General features: G+C 42.8%; 1 protein-coding gene across 4 annotated transcripts in view; it reads left to right on the forward strand.

The window, feature by feature from the left end:
- DNAJC3 (DnaJ heat shock protein family (Hsp40) member C3) overlaps window positions 1–17,040 on the forward strand; it is an 82,801-nt gene that overhangs the window by 23,314 nt on the left and 42,447 nt on the right. The gene's annotated exons all lie outside the window — the stretch shown is intronic.

Here is a 17,040-nt window from a genome sequence, read left to right on the forward strand (position 1 = left end):
CCTTTCTTTTCTCCAGGGGATCTTCCCAATCCAGGGCTCCAACTCAAGTCTCCTGCATTGTGGGCAGATTCTTCACCAGCTGAGCCACAAGGGAAGCCGAAGAATACCGGAGTGGGTAGCCTATCCCGACTCCAGTGGCTCTTCCTGACTTAGTAATTGAACCGGGGTCTCCTTCATTTCAGGCGGATTCTTTACCAATTGAGCTATCAGGGAAGCCCTAAATGTATATATAGGGTTCAGTACTATCCGTGGTTTTGATAACCACGGGGATTTTGGAATGTATGCTCTGAGAATAAGGGGTAACTCCTGTAAACTAAGTATTGTAGCAGACTATCAGAGAGCTTCTAGAAAGTTATTTTAAGTTCATCTAATGATATAGGCAATTATTTAGCAGTAGTGTCCAGGTCCCAATTCACTTGACTAGTTAGTACTTACTGAGCGAGTGCCCAGAAATGGAGTAGTTTAGTTACTGTGGGATGGGGGGAGTTGTGCTGAAATGGAATGGCCAATAGTCAATAGGCTTTACTTTCCCATCTGAAGTTAATGAATTGTGGTTAAGTTTAATTTCTCTTGCTATAGTGTTCCTTTGATTATTGTCCAGTTATTAATGTTTCTTTGTATGGAAATATCTTGGGAACGCAGTCACTTGCTCTTTTTTTTTTTTTTTTTAATTTTATTTTATTTTTAAACTTTACATAACTGTATTAGATTTGCCAAATATCAAAATGAATCCGCCACAGGTATACATGTGTTCCCCATCATGAACCCTCTTCCCTCCTCCCTCCCCATTCCATCCCTCTGGGTCGTCCCAGTGCACCAGCCCCAAGCATCCAGTATCGTGCATCGAACCTGGACTGGCAACTCATTTCATACATGATATTTTACATGTTTCAATGCCATTCTCCCAAATCTTCCCACCCTCTCCCTCTCCCACAGAGTCCATAAGAACAAAAACATCATGTCAGCCATAAATTGATTTTTCAAGATCTTTGGCATACTGCTTTTTAAATTTTTGAAGATAAGTTTTAAAAATCTGATGAGTTTGTGTTATTCGGAGATCTAGAATACGAAGACTCATTTAATCGGCTAGCAGAGGCTTCACCGTAGTGCTCTTTATAGGTGAGATACATGCAGTATAGAACTCTTGGCTTTTGTCTTTGCATTTATAGACAACTTGGGGATATAACACATGTTTTGTGAAGCATCTGTGTTCTCTTGCTACTTGCTCAATGTGGATTTCATGATCTATCTTGTAGTCAGTCCATTGGAAGCACCCTTTAATTTTCTTGTCCATGTAATCTTTGGTTTTATTCACTTGCCAAAATTTGAACTGATTTAAATTCAACCTGGCCAACTGGTTTGTTGAACCTCAGAGCTGATCATGGATGGAGAAAAATGAAGATAACCTTGCTGACAGGTCTCATTTTAAGCATATAGTCTCTTTCCAGTGCATACTCAGTACTGCTAACATTCCTACCTACAATTCCTACAGTTCCCTAGTGTTCTTGAAAGTTAGTGTCTCAGACCTTTTCTTCTTTCCTTAAATCTCCAGTTGAAATCCTCCTTTCTTTTCTTCCTCATTCTTTGTTTTTGGCTGCACAAGGTCTTAGTTGTGGCATGTTAGATCTAGTTCCCTGACCAGGGATGGAACCCAGATCCCCTGCATTGGGAATTCAGAGTCTTAGCCACTGGACCACCAGGAAAGTCCCTGTTGCTCATTCTTTGTGACCAGGGGTCCCCAACCTCCAGATCTCATGCCTGTTGATCTGAAGTGAAGCTGACGTGATGATAAAAGAAACAAAGCACGCAATAAATGTGGTGTGCTTGAATCATCCTGAAACTGTCTCCCCTCCCAACCCTACCCGTGGAAAAATTGTCTTCTAGGAAACCTGTCCCTGGTGCTAAAAAGGTTGGGGACTGCTGTTTTAGACTTTGTCTTTATTGAGAAAATGAAAGCCGTCACAGGGAAGTTTCTTCTATGTACCTCTGAATTTAGTAGCCTACCTACCTGCATCTGTACCCATTCTGCTACTTAATGATTAAAAACATTAATGATTAAAAAAAAAAATCCCTCCTCTTGGTCAAATCCAATTTTATCCTTATGGCCTGGATTCCGTTTCCTGTCACCATCTGAACTACTGCTTCTACAGTTGCTGTTTTTCTCCTGCACCATCACTTTCTTCCTCTACTGGGGCATTGACTCAGCACTCCAGTATGCTATAGTGTTTCCGTCTTAAACTGGGCTTTGATGTTACGTGTTGCTGTAGCTACTGAACAGTATCATTGTTTCTCTTGAGAGGGGAACTTCAGAGAGTCCTTGGTAGTCTCTCTTGCTACATCCTCATCTTCTATTCTCTTCTCAACACAGTAGAGCCTGCAAAGCCTTATGTATCTGACTCCTGTTTACTTAGGTCTTTTCTCATCTTAATCTTCTCCTTCACTGGGCTCCTGCCACATCAACTTGACTTCCACATGCCCATCTCATTTCTGATGTAGGTGTCTTTATTCTTATTGTTCCTATACTCTGAAGGTTTCAGAGAACAGCTTTCCAAATGAGCATTCATATTTCAGCCCTGACATACTGTTTAAGAAGCATGCTCTAGGTCAGTTAATAATCTCCCTTTCCCTTTTTGTGTTTTCTTCATAAAACTTAATGTTGTCCTCAATTACTTGATTTGTAGTTCTTGTCTGTCTGCCTCTCTAGAATATAAGCTTTATGGAAAGTGCTCTTAATCTCTATACCTAAACTATGTTGACATGAAGTAGATTTACAATAAATGTTTTCAAAATGGATGAGTGAGGTTGACTGTTCTAACTTTTTTTTAATATGAACGCTTCTCAACTGATTTTCCAAGTTAAAATTCATTGAAAAAGGAAACCCATCACAACATTTATGCTTTCACATTTAACTGAAGCGAAGACTAAAGTCCATTGGAATTGAGCAAACGTGGTTACAATAGATTTTGTTTTCCTAGTTTACCCAGGAAGATTTTGGTGCAGACATAGTTCGTATGTACTTGCTACATAACTTAGCCTTGTCTTCCTTTAAGTCTGTGTGTGTGCGCGCGTGCGCGTGCTCAGTTGTTAAGTCTGGCTATGTGTGTGTGCGCGCATGTGCTCCGTTTTAAGTCTGGCTGTGTGTGTGCGCATGTGCTCAGTTGTGTCCGACTCTTTGCAGCAACGTGGACTGTAGCAGAATCCTGGAGCAGGTTGTCATTTCCTCCTCCAGGGGATCTTCCCTCCTCCGGGGAATCTTCCTGTCCCAGGGATCGAACCCGTGTCTCTGCTGTCTCCTGTATTGGCAGGTGGATTCTTTACCACTAGTGCCACCTGGAAACTTTTGGCTTTGAATACTAAAACAGTTTTTAGGTTAGGGTGATTGGAAAGAGATGCTTGCAAGGTCTAGGGGTTCCAGCTCAGTGTATTTTTATTAAAACTGTTTTGTCATTGGTCCTTACTCGACTGTGGAATTGTGAAGATAATGAACTTCCTGTTCTTGGGAGAAGAGCCAGATTCCACTGTGTTCTGTGTTTCTGTCTTGAGACTTCTTTCTCTGACCCGTCTTGCTCTGATCTTGGATTTAGATAGGACCTTTTACAGACAGTACTTTTTTTCCCCCTGCGTTGTGTTCTTTTTCCCCGCCTATGTTCGGTTTTAGAATAATCTTAAAGTTCTCTTTCTTCCTGACACTCAAAAGTGCTCCAGCCTGAACAGCCCCCCGGGCTAGCTTCCCTTCTGCCACCTGGCCTTGGCTTGAGCCTTAGCATCTCTAACCTTTTGTTTTTGACTTTTTCAGTCTGGTTGTTCCAGTCTTGGTTGTGACTCTCAGCACATCATACTTTTTAAGCCCTCAACTTTGTTTTTTAAAATTGTTTTAGTTTTTGCTCTGTAAAAATATGACAGATCTTGGGGGAGCCTGGTGGGCTCCTGTCTCTGGGGTCACACAGAGTTGGACACGACTGAAGTGACTTAGCAGCAGCAGCAGCATTCAATAAATTTTGAGTACCACTTTGTGCAAGGTACTGGACTCGGTGGTATATAAAGAAGAAAAGGCAGTTCATTCTCTCAGGCTTGTTTTGGTCAGGTTTGGGACTTGGCAGGCCAGCTGTGCAGGCCAGCTTATTGAGGCTGGGGGATTGCAGAGTGAAGTCCTGTGCCTGTGAGTGGAGGGATGCACAGGGAAGTAGTGTAGGAGGAGCTGTCCCCGCCTTCTCACCCAATAGTGAGGGAAAGTTTCACAGGGGAACTGCGTGTGAGGGCAGAATCCTGATGGAGGAGGGAACTTTGCCAGGGGGGCAGGTGGGGAAGGCGTTTCTGTGGAACAGCAAGTTGAAAGGGATGCAGCGTGAGAACTGGTGTGTTCAGGGAGGTTCCGCCCGTTCCCTGTGCTGTCTGTGTGTGTCAGTCACTCAGTCATGTTTGTCTCTTTGCGACCCCATCGACTGTAGCCCACCAGGCTCCTCTGTCCATGGAATTCTCCAAGCAAGAATACTGGAGTGGGTTGCCATTCCTTACTCCAGGGGATCTTCCCGACCCAGGGATCGAACCTAGGTCTCCCACATTGCAGGCAGATTCTTTAGTGTTTGAGAGTGAGGGGTGAGGAGGCTGGACCCAGATGAGGGACCTGATCATGCAGGATCCTGTTTGCCTTTAGATCTGAAAGGAGTTGGACTGAATCTCTCCAGCGCTGTGCAAACACTGCAGAATTGTTATTAGGAATGCATTTTGGGAGGATTTCTCTGGCTGTAGCAGGGGGCTGGCCTTGGAGGAAGGTGGGGAAATAGCCCAGTTAGGAGGCATGCCCTCTCTCTTGGGGGGAAAGGGGCTACACAGCCACCACTTACACACTGTGGCAGGTTCTATTACAGAAAAGTGACCGAGGTGCACCGGGGGAATAATAATTAATTCTCCCTGGAAAACTGAAATTTGTATAGAGGAAGTGGAACTTATCACATTGTTAGATGGAAGTGATGTTAGATAAGATAGTAACATGATAAGGATCTGAGTTTTAGGTAAAAGGCACAAGAAATGCTGGATACCGCTTTCAATCGTAGAAGGCAAGAGAAGCTTAGTTTGGAGAGGAACTGGACCTCTGGGGTGACAGTATACAAAACTCTTTGGAGAGACACCTCGTTGCTTTATTTGAAGGACTAGTATGAAAGAGCCTAGGTGGATGTTTTGGTCCAACTTATAGAAAAGGTCACGGTAAACCCAACATGGATGCACGGCCTCAGTGACCAAGAAAGTGGCCCTGTGGCTGTGGGAAGCAAGCCTGGGGCTCAGCTCTCAGTGTTGCCGACCCCCAGGGTGTGCTTGTCAGAAAGATCCTCTGCCATGCCTGATTCGCGGGCCCCCATCTGGTGCACGCTGGTGTCGTGGTCATCCAGGTCTTTGGATTTCATCTGCTCATTCAGGTAAAGAGTCTCGGGGAAGTCGCCCAAGTGGGTATTGTCTAGTCAGTAACCAGCTTGTGCAGTTCCCTTAGGCGCTTTTCAGGAGTAACACGTGTTCTGTTGTGTTCCACTGGCTTGCTCTCCGAGTCCTCCTGGTTTAGTTTCTTGATACCCTGAAGAATTTGGGATTCAGCCGCCTTGTTGGCTTGTAGCTTCATCAGTGTCTCCGCATATTCTCTGTCCTCATGAGACTGCTGAAGAAGATATTTGGCATATCCCTCACAGGCACACCGTCAGGATCAAAGCAGCAAGACATGGCCAGGGAGATGCAGGAGGAAAGGAGCGCCAGCTGGATCTGGCAGTTGATGGCGGCCCCGGAGTCCTGGTGGTCGCTTGGGCACATCTGCGAGGGGCTCGGTCGTCGGGCAGGTGGCCGAGGCACCCTCCAGGGTGCCGGGCGGAGGTGTGGCAGTGCGGGTTCGGCCCAGCCTCTGGCAAGCACTGTTGACGCAGGAGACGGCAGTGGCTCTCTGTAGAATGTGTGGCCCGAGGCATCTGGAATAAATAGTTGAAAGAACTTGGCAAATGTACCCTTGGCTCCCACTAAACCTCAGGGTCTACCTGTGAGATTGGAACAGATTGTGGTTAAAATGTTCCATTAAATGATGGGTTGGGTGAGTGAAGCATGCAAGGCTGAGCAACTGTGGAGAGAGAGCTTAGCCTGGTTTATGTGGCGGAAAGGTTTCTGAGTTGTGCTGCAAATAAAGCTAGGCTTTGAAATTGAGTCATGTTCTGACAGTTACCATGAGTCTTCAGGTAGCTTGGGTGACTTCTCTGAGCCTTAGATTCCTCAGTTATCAAAGTATGAAAGAGGTTTACTTTCTAGGTTTGTTGTGAAAATTAAGTGAAATAGATATTCTGAAAATATTCAGCATGTTTTTATTTTCTTATTTCTTAATTTCCTTCTGTGTTACATCTTTCCTGTTAGACATTTTCATGACTGGATAAGGAAGGTGCTGTGACTAATGGTTTAGCTCCTATCCAGATTTCTTCCTCCAGCAATCTGAAATCCTCTACTGAGTACATTGATCTGATTGTCCCTTTGAGAAAATTAAATGGGAGATGTTTGAAATCTTCTTGATAATTGGAAGACTACTTCCTTTACGTGTTGTGAGCACATAGATAAATCCAGCAGCTTGCCTTTGAAATTAATTTAACCAACTGTAATAGACTGGATGGTTAGAGAGTTTAGCCACAGCATTTTCACTGTTCTTACTCGATCCCTAGTTCAGTCTCTTTTTAGTGTCATTTTAACATGTTTTCTGTACACACATTTGTACATGTGATGCACACAGTCTTTTAAACTTTATACTAGCAACTGTAAATATTTATGTGGAGGTAGAGTTTATATTAGAATTTATCTTTAAAAAATCGAAATGAACTGCCTTTAATTGTTTTAACTTCCCTACCCCTATCCCTTAAAAAGATTTAAGTAAGTGAAAGTTGCTCAGTTGTGTCCGACTCTTTGCGACCCCATGGACTGTAGTCAATAGAATTCTCCAGGCCAGAATACTGGAGTGGCTAGCCTTTCCCTTCTGCAGGGGATCTTCTCAACCCAGGGATTGAACCCAGGTACCCTGCATTGCAGGCAGATGCTTTACCAGCTGATCCACAAGGGAAGCCCAAGAATGCTGGAGTGGGTAGCCTATCCTGTCTCCAGGGGATCTTCCCCACCCAGGAATCGAAAACCGGGGTCTCCTGCATTGCAGGCGATTCTCTACCAGCTGAGCTATCAGGGAAGCCCAAAAAGATTTAAAGTAAAACCTTACTGTGTGAAATTTTCTGCATTTACCAAGGTGGGGAATGATATTATGAACCTCCCTGTACTCATCTTCCATGTTAACAATTAACAGCCCCTGACCAATCTTATTCCATCTGTACCTGTGGATTATTTCGGAACATTTTACATGACATCATTTTGTTTATAAATATTTTAGTGTTTATGAAAGATAAGGACTGCTTTGAATTTTAGAATCTATATCATCTAAAAATATTCCCTGCAGTATTTGATTACAATGCTATACCTTTGAACTACAGTCTAACAGAAATGTTTGAGACAGGGTTATTTTGCTGTTCTTTCTTGACTTAACTGGCTGCTTAGTTATAAAATATGTCTTTAGTGTTAACAAATATTCTCTAAAAGTTTTCAGTTTCAAGTGATAATCAGTACATCTTTAACAAAACACATTGCTCAGTTTGTTTTCTTTTTATTGTATAAGCACAGGGATACATTCTTACCAGAGGAAAAAACTAAACCGCACAGAAGTACATACTGTGTCCTTGTTTTAAAGCATCAGTGAAATCTGAACACGTTTACTCTAACGCAGCTTGCTGTCCGTGGTTCACACCACTGCTGTTCTTTCCATTCCTGCCCGCCACTAAGCTGTTTTCCACAAGGCCAGCCAAAGTGATCTTTTTAGAATGTAAATCAGATCGTCAGTTCCTTGCTGAAAACCCATCCAGTGACGTCCCTCTGCTCTTGGAGTGAAACCCAGATTTCTTACCATAGCCTGCAAGGCTAAGTGTGACCCATCCTGCCGGCCGGGAGCCTCTTCTTGATGCCTGAATGTTGAGCTTGGTTCTACCCAAGCCCTCTGCACTTGTTTTGTACTACTTGCCCGATCATATTTTGGCATGCTGGTGGCTTTTTGTCATTTAGGACTGCTCTCCTGCCTTTTATGTTTTAACTCAGGGAGAAGTTATTTGACTCCTAAGCACTATATTAAGCACCGCTTCCTTTCCTCTGGCAGGTGATTTGCTTGTCTGTCTTTATTACACTGCATCCCCACTGCTAGAGCAGTCTGCATGGACACTGGTCTGTTTTTTAATGTGTGTTGCATCCTGTGGATCTGTAAGGATGTCAGTTATCTTCATTTTTAGAATTTTTTGCCTATTTGCTCCACCAATTTTGGTTCCTTAATTCTCTTGTTTGGTATTGGTTTCATAAGGATAGGTTTTAACGCTCATTTTTGTTTTTCAGAATTGCTTGTTGCCTGTCTTTGAATTCTGATTGTGAGAGAAGGCTGACTGCCTGTCTGGAGGCTAAGACGTCTTCAGGACCTCTTCCTTCCTTTCCCTGGTTTCAGGTCTCTGGGTCCCCCAGAGAGCTGCAGCCACCTCACGGCATACCTCTCCTGAGAAGGTGTTTGGATATGATTTTGCCCACCAGTCTTATCCTGTCCGTTTTATGTTTTGAGAATTTTTCCAAAATTTCTGTTTTTTAGATGGTCCTCTTCTTCTTAGAAAAGAATTTTGTTTTTCAGTGAGGTTATGGATGTATCTCCTTAAATAAATCTTGTCATTTCTAGAATTTGAGCCTATTGGGAGGTAGGCTCATGTGCTTAGTTAGGTGACTGTTTTTTTCTATTTCCTATGGACTACTTTCTTAAAAAAAATTTTTTTTTTTAAAGATAAGAGGTAATTTCTATCAGGGAGTCATTTCTTCATTGAAAGGATTTAAGTTAAATTTTGTTCTTGGAAAATCTTAAAAATACACCAAATTATAGAAAATAGTATCGTGTACCACTGTGTCCTGTCTGTTCAGTTCGGTCGCTCAGTCGTGTCTGACTCTGTGACCCCATGGACTGCAGCATGCCAGGCCTCCCTGTCCATCACCAGCTCCCGGAGCTTACTCAAACTCACACCCATCGAGTCAGTGATGCCATCCAACCATCTCATCCTCTGTTGTCCCCTTCTCCTCCTGCCTTCAATCTTTCCCAGCATCAGGGTCTTTTCCAGTGAGTCAGTTCTTCGCATCAGGTGGCCAAAGTAGTGGAGTTTTAGCTTCAGCATCCATCCTTCCAATGAATATTCAGGAGTGATTTCCTCTAGGATTGACTGGTTGGGTCTCCTTGCAGTCCAAGGGACTCTCAAGAGTCTTCTCCAACACCACAGTTCAAAAGCATCAATTCTTCGGCACTCAGCTTTCTTTATAGTCCAACTCTCACATCCATACGTGACTACTGGAAAAACCATAACTTTGACTAGACTGACCTTTGTTGGCAAAGTATGTCTCTGCTTTTTAATGTGCTGTCTAGGTTGGTCATAGCTTTTCTTCCACGGAGCAAGCGTCTCTTCGTTTCATGGCTGTGACCTTGTCACCCCACTTCAAAAATTACCAGCACCTGGTGGATGCATTTTGTCTGCACTTTCATCCTCCTCCCCAAGATTAGTTTGGAGGCAGTCCCTGCACATGATATATTCTGTAAATACTTCATTATGTGGTGGAAACTCCAACATGATGCTGGAAAATAGCCTCTCTCCAGAGTCAGTGATTGCCCTGTAGGCTGGGGAGTTCTCATAAAGCTAAAGCCTGTAGGATTCTCCTCGATGCTTTCTTATTCATTTCTGTTAAGGCCACGATTTTATACAGTGTTCAGTAACGTCTGTTAAGTAAAACGTTAATTTCCATAATCTTCATTATGAAAAGCAGGTTGTATTTTAGGATATGATATGGAATTAGGTGAAACTACAGTTGACTCTCACATTCTGAATATAATCAGTTTCTAAATCTATATAGCATACTGACTTTCTCTGAAGATACAGGTTAGGAGCCTGTGTCTTCATTTTAAATGGGAAAAATAACAGTGCTTTCCTAGTTCACTGGAAACCCCCAACTAATTTCTCCAGATTATATCCACATACTCTTAAATAGGTTAGGCGTTTTCACATTATTGCCCCCAACAAATAGGACTTTGTAGGATCCTGAGTTTTGTTTTTTCTTTTAATTTATTGTATTGAAGTATACTTGATTTACAATAATGTATTAGTTTCTGCTCTACAGCCCAGCGATCCAGTTATACATACATATATATGTATAAATACACATTCTTTTTCATATTCTTTTATGGTTTATCACAAGATATTGAATATAGTCCTCTGTGCTACACAGTGGGGGCCTTTTTGTTTATCCATTTTATATATAAAATGGTAATCCCAACGTTCCAGTCCATCTGTCCCCCTTGGCAACTACAAGTCTGTTCTCTCTCCCTGTGAGTCTGTTTCTGTAGAAGTAGATAAGTTCATTTGTGTCATATTTTAGATTCCACATTTAAGTGTATGGTATTTGTCTTTCTGACTGACTGCACTTAGTTTGATAATCTCTAGGTCCATGCATGTTGCTGCAAATGGCATTATTTCATTCTTTTTAATGGCTGAGTAGTATTCCATTGTGTATATGTACCACATCTTCTTTATCCGTTCATCTGTCGATGGAGATTTTTAGATTGTTTCCATGTCTTGGTTATTGTGAATAGTGCTGCTATAAACATAGGGGTGCATTTTATCTCTTTGAATTATAGCTTTAGGACCCTGAGTTTTTGAGACCACCAATTTAAGGTTTCCTCCTTCATTCTTTTTTTTTCCCTTCTTCTTTCCTTCCTTATTTAGAGGGCTCCAGCAGGCAACCAGTGTAATAAAACACTACACAGAAACCCAGAAAATGCAGACTGGGCATATGAAAAGCTACTTTGTTTAGTAGGGCGAAGAGTAAGGTAAAGTGTATTTCATTTGGCTTTTTGCTGTATTAGATGAAATCAGAAATTCACTAGCTTTTGGTGATTGAAATGGCAGGCAGTTGTTCATATAGTTTGCTCTGGCTGTCTCCCTGGGCTCCATCTCTTTCTTCACTTGACCCCCGTTCAGACAGTTGACGTAAGTCGCGTGTAGCCTTTTCCTCTCTGGTAATTTTTCTCCGCAGTCTGTTTTCTCTGTTTCCACTGCTGCTACTACATGGTCTAGTCAGCATCATGTTACCTGAGTTACTGTCACTGGGACTTTATTGATTTCCTTCTTTCCTTCTGGCTGTTTACTGGCATCTTCTAGCAGAGAAAGTAAGAGAAAGTAGTGAGAAAGACCCACTCAGTAACGAAGGCATGGTGGAGAGGAGAGCTGGCTGCGGTACTGGACTTTGAGTTCTCGGAAAGCCTCATTAATCTTGAGTTCTTGGCTTTTATAAAGATACGATGTTCTTTGTGTTTGGAATGCTGGATTCCCTCTTCAGGCTTGGCACATAGGTCCATCCTTCTCACTTGTCCTTCAGGGGAGACCTCAGGGAACACCGTGTCCCCCCAACCCAGCACTGTCCAGGAGAACTTTCTGTGATGCTGAGAAATGTTCTCTATTACCCTTACTGTCCCACACACTCGCCATTAGCTAAGCGGCATTTATGCTGTGAGTAGTGAGGCTGACAAATTGAATGTTAAATTTTATTCAGTTTTAACTGTAGGCATTAGGTGCGTCTACTTGTGCCCTCTCAGAGCCCTTTGTGTGTTCCTTCCATCCCAACACTTACTGTATTGTATGCTTTTCCAACATTTTATTGTTAAACATGTTGTAAAGTTGAAACAATTTTATTGTGTACAGTCCTGTACCTATCACCTAAATTCTACTATTAATGTAATTACTACACATGTTTTTAATACATATCTATCTGGGCATTTTTCTATCCATTAGTCCTTTTGAAAAAATAATTTTCAAAATAATATCAGTGCACATGTCCCTAAGTACTTTAACGTGTATGTCATTAGCATTTGTTTTTTGCAGGGGTAAAATTTGTATACAATAAAATGTCCATTTTAAAGTATATACTTGCTGGGTTTTGATAACTGCATGTGCTTGTGCAGCCCTCGCCTCCATCAGGGTTGGAGCACTCTCAGCACCCCAGAGACATTTCTGCTGCTCCTTCCCAGTCCTGTCTCCCACCCTCTCGAGTGATGGCTGTTCAGATTGTTTTCCCTGCAGTGTCTCCTTAGCACACTGAAAAGCTCAACATCACGTTCATTGTGAAAGAGAAATGCTGTGGCCTTTAGTTTCCATATGCACCGTCTACACGCATTTAAACTTTAGAACAACAAAAAGAGCCTATATTCTACCTAACAAGGTGCAGGTCTTCTTGCAAATGAAGAAACGCTCGCCTATATCCTGGTTAAGATGTTTTCAACAGTCACTGGGTTCATTACTGACTGTATTAATTACCACTGTCCTGTTCGGTACTTAGTTATATAAAAACTAAATTGTAAAGTTAATTTCAACAGCTTGTAAATAAAAATGGAAACTGGAGAAAATATGGTTAGTACAGTCGATTCTCTTTATTCATGGTAGTTATACTCCATATGTCATTATGAACGTTGAATTAGCAAATATTAAACCACTGCACGTGGGAGAAAATTCGGGCTTAGGATCCTGCAAGGCCTCAGGTCACTACATGTTTGTCAACAGATCAAAATGTAACCTTGTTTTGTGTGACTTTCTGTTTAAAAATATTTTGTTTAATATAATTGACTAACATTGAATTCATGGCCAGCAGCGTTATCATTCATTTCTGAGTGAAGCTTATCTGACAAACATGTTTTCTTTTCTTGAAAGTGTTTTGCTTGTACCATGTAGCTTGCAGGATCTTATTTCCCCTACTAGGGATTGAACCCACATCCCTGACAGTGGAAGCTCAGAGTCTTAACCATTGGATCACCAGGAATTCCCCAAATGTATTTTTTTGAAAGGCCCAGTATGGTCTCTTGTGTTTAGGAACATTAGGAAGTACTATGCTTGGGGGCCAGTTTTAAACAGTGAAATCAGTGAAAAAGAAGGAAAGTAAAAACCACAGAGGACACTTGTTTATAACACGAGAGCTGACACAGGAAGAAGGAGAATCACCTTGTTTGACTTCAGCTCGGAACACGCTCTTCCAGTGTCCCAGTCTGTTACCGTTCTGCACATACACATGTCCTCAAATGACTGCTAAGGGGCCCTGAATATTAGTTTGGAGATTACAAATGAGTTTTAGGGGGTTACAAATTAATTTTAGTGAGTGGGCCAATTCTGAGACACAATCTGAATTGTGAGGCTTGACTATTTATATACAAATAAACTGATGCTGCTAAGTCACTTCAGTCATGTCCGACTCGGTGCGACCCCATAGATGGCAGTCCACTAGGTTCCTCTGTCCCTGGGATTCTCCAGGCAAGAACACTGGAGTGGGTTGCCATTTCCTTCTCCAATGCATGAAAGTGAAAGGAAAGTCACTCAGTCGTGCCCAACTCTTAGTGACCCCATGGACTGCAGCCTACCAGGCTCCTCCGTCCATGGGATTTTCCAGGCGAGAGTACTGGAGTGGGTTGCCATTGCCTTTTCCGATACAAATAAACAGATGTGTATAAACAAGCAAAGAGAACATGTGCCAAGCCGCTGCATCTTGAGTCTGTAATTAGTCATGAGGTCATAGTTGATATATATGGCATCCTTTGTTAACTTCCTGTCCCATACTTCTCGTGCCTTCTGCTGGAACCTCAGCTCCTCTGGCTTCTTCACCAGATGGTGTAACCGAGACCCTCATTTCTAAAGGGTCTGAGTGCTCAATTGCTCTGTTTTTTGGTTGCTGTAGTTTAAAATTAATCTTTAGTGTTGGGCATGGAAGGACTAAGGCCCCAGAGAGTCCCCTAGGGTCCAGGCATACCCCTCTTTGCCACCATAGCAGCAGAGCCCGCTTCTCCTTGATCAGAAACTCCCTGCAGCTGGGTAGCTTGCTGCCGCTTTATCTCAGCTTCACGCTGCTGGAGGTTTGTATCTTGGAACCAAAACACTCAGCAGCCATTCTAGTGAATTCTAATTCTATAATCCCTTTTGGGGATAACATTTAAAATAAATATTATTTGCTATTTAAATAAAATATTTTAAAATATTGACCAATTCTGGGTGAAATAGATTAATAAATACATAATGTTCAATGCATATTACCCAATATAAGGATTTTCCATGTAACTGAGACTTTTAACTGTAAGTACTGAGAAAAATTTAAGGTAATTTTGACAGAAGATTTTTCTCAATATATTATAGTTCTCTTTAAGTTTGGTGGGCTATGTGGTTTTTGTCAAAACTACTCAACTTTGCATTATACCCTGAAAGCAGCATTAAGCCAGGTACAGTGAAGGGGCATGACTGTGTTCCAGTAGAATTTTATTTACAAAAGCAGTTTGCTGACCTCTATTCTAGAAGGTGGGCACACATCAGTTAATGAGACCAGATACAGTATTATATTCTACTCTTCTTGATCTAAAACCTTTAGAATCCATTCCCACGCATGTTCCATCGGTTTCTGCTAGTTTATCAGTAAAGTCTTGCAGTTCTTTTGGTGTATAAACTTTTTTCTTTGAGTTTTTATTGGACTATCATTGCTTTACAATGTTGTTAGTTTCTGCTCTACCTCAGAGTGAATCAGTTACACATATATCCCATCTTTTTTAGATTCCCTTCCCATTTAGGTAACGACAGAGCATTGAGTAGTAAATTGTTTTCTATAGGTCACAGTAATATATGTGCCTGGTGACATCTGGAGTGGTTAGCCATGTCTGAGTGAGCATCGCCTTTCATGGCTTCTGCTCTGAGTGGTTTTCCTTGGAATTTTAAGCAATTGAAGCCGAGGTGCCACTGACGATGGAAGGCAAGCTGCTTCTGTGGGTAAGGCAGGCTCAGAAGGTCTGGGAGGTTAAATTGGTCCGTTTCATATAGGTTACAACCAGATGTCTCCATTTTAAGTTTGAAGGTCCCATTCTTTACTAATATGTTCTAAATACCTTAGGAGAGACTTGGAGAGGCTCTGAATTCAACTCTTGTTTTAATTCAGCGATCCTAAAAATTAAATTTTGTGTTTAATTTCCAGCTAAATCATCGCTATGGCTACAAAACATTAAGAGTTTGTTTTAGGGGCTACCATGGAATCTCTCAGCTAGGAGTTAGCCCTGAGCTTTTCTTCCCTCTTTAGGTACTCCAGTGTGCTCCGAGGAGTCCATCCCACAGTCCTTATTCTCATCATTACTGCCATTATGGTCAAGTGCAGCAGCCACTTGGGTTTCCCAGCCGTGTGTCTCAGTTTGCGGCATGTCAACAGCAAATGATATCTTCATTAATTGATTCTATACCTGCTATAAATTACTAACTCATTTCTCATTGACACAGAATTCAGCAACAGTGCTCAAGCTCAAGGGCATGACCAAACCATTCCTTAAATCCCATTTTTGTGGCTCTGTGTCTTGGAATCACTCCCAATACCAATTGTGTATGAAAGTCTGGTTCTTTTCAGGAGACAGAAACCTCATGGTTATTTTAAAAGAGGAAGTTTAATGTAAAGAACTGTTACGATAGGAGGGTGACTGTAATGGTGTCAAAGGAACTCTGTGGGATAGATAGTCCAGGACCGAGAGGCGGTCCCCCAGGGAAGGGCCAGCCTGGAGGGGGTCCCCTCCCCAAGGCTGGGGTTCACACCTCATTGGAGACAGTGCAGTTGCAGTCCATTTGTTGATAGAAAAGTTTGCTGAGTTGCCGGGGCTAGAGCTGGTCCACAGCAGCTGGGGAAGCAAGAAGCCACCTTCTCAGGTGTGTGGTGTCCTTGTGAGAGGTGGTGTGTGACCGAGGCTCCAGGTGGCCGAGGGACTGGCCCCTGGATGCGTGGCTAGGACAGGGCCCCTCTGGAGGTGGGCCCCCCTGCACACGCCGCGGCAGGGGCCAGAAGAAAGGAACCAGGAGGGGAGCTTCCCACAGTGCCCCTTCAGCGCCCTTTACTGTCAAAGCCCAGCATTGTGCCAGTGTAAAGAAAAATGCTTACCCACCCCAGTCCATTATTACAGTCCGTACTGGAGCATGGATGTGGACCTGAGAGGCGGCACGTCGGTTGATTATTGGCCTGTCGGTCAGATGATGCTGTTGTACTCCCAGCTCCTCACTAGGTCCGCATTTTGCTCAGAGTGAAACCAAAGCTGAAATCAGGCCCCTTTACTACTCTGACCTCATCTTATTTGTCATCTCCCTTGTTGGCTCTGTGGTGGTCATCCAGACCTCCCTGCTGTTTCTGGAACATACCTGGTAGGCGCCTGACCCCAGGGCCTTCGCACTAGGTGGTCGTCCTTCTTGGCAAAGTCTTTTCCTAGATACCTGCATGGTGAGTCCTTGACCACCTTGTTTAATACTGAAAGCCCCACTGCTCCTGACCCCCCACCCAGGCAGCTCTCCTTTTCACCTGCCCTACTTATATCTGACTCCTGCTGCTGTAATGTCAGGTGCCACGAGTGACTGAGGTTTTTGTTTGTTTCGCTCACTTATCCCAAATACATAGAACAGTGCCTGGTGCCCTGTAGTTGCTCAATAAGTTCTTGATTATTATGCTGCTGCTAAGTCACTTCAGTCGTGTCCGACTCTGTGCGACCTCATAGACGGCAGCTCACCGGTTCCGCCGTCCCTGGGATTCTCCAGGCAAGAACACTGGAATGGGTTGCCATTTCCTTCTCCAATATATGAAAGTGAAAAGTGAAAGTGAAGTCACTCAGTTGTGCCCGACTCTTAGCGACCCCATGGACTGCAGCCCACCAGGCTCCTCCATCCATGGGATTTTCCAGGCAAGAGTACTGGAGTGGGGTGCCAGTGCCTTCTCCGCTTGATTATTATAGTGAATTCTATTTTTTTGTTTGTTTTATTTTTTATTTTTTTATATAAATTTATTTATTTTAATTGGAGGTTAATTACTTTACAATATTGTATTGGTTTTGCCATACATCAACATGAATCCACCACAGGTGTACACGTGTTCCCCATCCTGAAC

The sequence above is a fragment of the Bubalus kerabau genome, chromosome 12, assembly GCF_029407905.1.
Source record: "Bubalus kerabau isolate K-KA32 ecotype Philippines breed swamp buffalo chromosome 12, PCC_UOA_SB_1v2, whole genome shotgun sequence".
In the NCBI taxonomy this organism is placed as follows: Eukaryota; Metazoa; Chordata; class Mammalia; order Artiodactyla; family Bovidae; genus Bubalus; species Bubalus kerabau.